Genomic DNA, 2,939 nt, shown 5'->3' with positions numbered 1-2,939 from the left:
TGCACGCATTGACGTCACCGCACCCGGTTTCCTAGCAACGAGGTAAACATTCCCAACACGCCCAAGAAAGGTCTGGAGAGAGCAGTGATGGAGCTGGAAGTACCGTGACCGAACCCGAGAAGATCCGATGCATCTCGGAGAAAAAGGGGTAAGGGAAGCAGCCCTGACTACGCTCTCGGTGCCCGAGCTGTTCCGAGACCCGTAAATTACGGAACTGGGGCGAGAGGGGCAAACAAAACTGCATAGAGCACAGCGAGGCGTTGTGCCAGCTACCATCCGTTTATTTATCCGCCCGCCCAGTGGCGCAACGCACATCTTTGCCCCTTTTGCTACATTCAGTGCGAGCTCACTACAAGTTTACATATATGGATCACTACCATAAAGTTTAAAAGACATTCAAAGGTAATTGTCAGAGCAAGTTGCATCCCGCACCGTTAAGTGCCACGGTGTCCACTGTATGCCCCTATATTACTTAGGCTATCCACCTGTCTTCCTATTTGCATCTCCACCTGTCTGTCCCTGCCTGCACCCACCAGCACATACCATCATCTGTAAGTCCTTTCACATTCCCTTCTGCCCACCCACTCCCCATCCCCATGGCGTCGTGCATTCACATGCAGGAAAATCTGTCCATAGTTCTTCCTATTCAACCCCACCTCAGTCCATCAGTCTACCTGGCGCCTACATGAGAAATACTTTTAGATATTAAAATAGGAAACCATAGATATATTCCTGTTAGGAGAAAGAGAGTGTGATAAGAAAGAGTCCGAGAATAGCTTTCCGCAACATAGAACAGATGTACTGAGTAGACCCAGAGCAGTGGTGTATGTAGCAAGGGTGACAAGTACGGGAAATGCAGTGTCAGGCTTCTCCAACGAGTAGCTCGTAAGCTATTGGTCGGAGCCAGCCTTTGCCAAGATAGCGCCATGGGTTGGGCGGAGAGAAATCTGGCGCTCTTGCTGGTGAAAGTGAGTTAAAAAAGGCAGCAGGGGGTCCCTTTTATGTTCACGGGTCAGTACCTGGACAAGCACCAACTGGCCCTGAACACACACATCCCCGGACCTACCCCAGCTCACTTAAATCACCGATAGCTTAGCTGCCTCACACAGATGATGGTTTTGTTGATGTGAGTCAGCTGGGGGAGAGGGTGAAGGAAGGGCATGGAAGAGGGTAAAAGGTTTTTAAAAACATCCCCGTCGAATGATAATGAACGCCTAAAACCACTTTAAACTAGCAAATCAGACAGAAACCAACAAGCAGGGACAATGCTGGAGCAAGATGAGAAGGGCGCTGCGGTTGGTATGACCTTTATGCACACAGCTCCATGCGCCCCTCAGAATATTGGCACCCTGGGCATGGGCCCAGCTCACTCATGCTAAAGGCTGGCCCTGCTACTGGTAGCTCTACGTCTGCATCTGAGGAGCTCTGTGTGTAGCCCAGCCTAATAAATGAGAAACTTTTCTTTGGTTGAATTAATATATGTATACCAAAACTGAAAAGCACATATACAAGATAGAAGTGTGTGTATTTTCAGAACTCACATGGTGATGTTTCGACAAAAATGGTTGAATTTGCAAAATATATTTAAAGTTGATATTTGAGTTATAGTTTTGATGGCACTGGGAAGGCTCTCATTATTGCCTTGGAGTTGGTGCCAGGGAGATTGCAGATGTGGTTTTTATGTATAACATGTAGAGGCATTCCAAGCTCATAGAACCTTTTTAATATTGAAACCGTTAATCCCCGTGATGCACAGAGTTGCTCACTGCTGGTAATATTGCATAGGGTGGCTGCTAATGTAATCCAGTGTGGTGCGGTCACCATTTCAACAATATAGTATTAGTAGCTTGGGGGTGATTTTGATTGAGCTGAAGTATATCGTTATTAAGAAAAAACTGGAGACTCGTGCTCTAGAACACATTAGACATGTTTGAAAAACATGCATAGAGACAATCGACCAGTGCCTGCGGACAATAGGAAAAAGAGAAATAATGTCTCCAAATGAACATTACCTGTGCATAATCTTTTGATTTCAATCTGAGGAGGAGTGCTTTGCTAGAGCCAGATCAGCTTTTAGTGTCTTTTTTGTGTGGGAGTGGCTTTCCTCCCAAAAAATTATTCTTCCAAGGTGTGCACACCATCCTGTGAGTTGCATTGTAGTGTTCGATTTTTGTGGCTTTTATATATTAAAACATTTCACTGTTTGACTTAGGCACATAAGAAGACTGGAATAACTAGATGACAGAGTGGACAAAGTGGGAGGATAATATTTGAAACATAAAGAACAATGCCACTACAATACATATAATTCAAATCAAAATAAGCTTTATTTGATTTTTATATAAAATACAGAACATAATGCAATATCATTTCCGGGTTAAAAACAAGCATGCATAAATAAGTAACACAAATATAAACTCATCAGAAGTTGCAATATGGCGTACCAGTGCAATAATATTAATTAAAAATGCCAGGATCAAATTGGGGAAAAAAAGGGATTTCCTCATCCGAAAACTCTTCATAGGTAGTTCTTGCTAAAAATAGTACAGTAAATAAATGGAGTTGGCAGGGTTTGCAAGAGCAACTAAACCGTGCGACACTATGCACATTTTAGTTCTCTCAATACAGGTGCTAGTAAACTCCTCCTCAGATTCTTCATCATCACATAGGCAATAAGATCCCTGATGTGTTGGTGTGCCTGGGGGTGGGGTCTTTTTTAAAGGGAGACATAACTTGGCGGAATAGCGTACATTTTAAATTATTTATCTGATTTTATTTACAAAATTTTGGTTGAAAAAGGAAATTGGTAGTATTTTAAGCTTTTATCTGTGTACATTTTTAGCTTGTTTTGTTTATTATGTGTTATGTATTTATGTGATTTATGGTTCATATCATTTAACCGAATAAAGAAATGATGATGATAGGGAATAAGATCATAG

At 42.6% G+C, this 2,939-nt stretch overlaps 1 protein-coding gene across 1 annotated transcript in view; it reads left to right on the top strand.

Annotated features, from left to right (window-relative positions):
• Positions 1-41: 41 nt before the first annotated feature.
• Positions 42-2,939, top strand: part of ZC2HC1C (zinc finger C2HC-type containing 1C) — a 51,422-nt gene continuing 48,524 nt past the window's right edge. Inside the window, exon 1 of the mRNA XM_069208466.1 lies at positions 42-148. The gene's annotated coding sequence lies outside the window, so the exon portion shown is untranslated. The remainder of the gene's footprint in view (positions 149-2,939) is intronic.

The sequence above is a fragment of the Pleurodeles waltl genome, chromosome 9 (genome assembly GCF_031143425.1).
Source record: "Pleurodeles waltl isolate 20211129_DDA chromosome 9, aPleWal1.hap1.20221129, whole genome shotgun sequence".
In the NCBI taxonomy this organism is placed as follows: domain Eukaryota; kingdom Metazoa; phylum Chordata; class Amphibia; order Caudata; family Salamandridae; genus Pleurodeles; species Pleurodeles waltl.
This window is presented reverse-complemented; position numbering and strand designations above follow the sequence as displayed.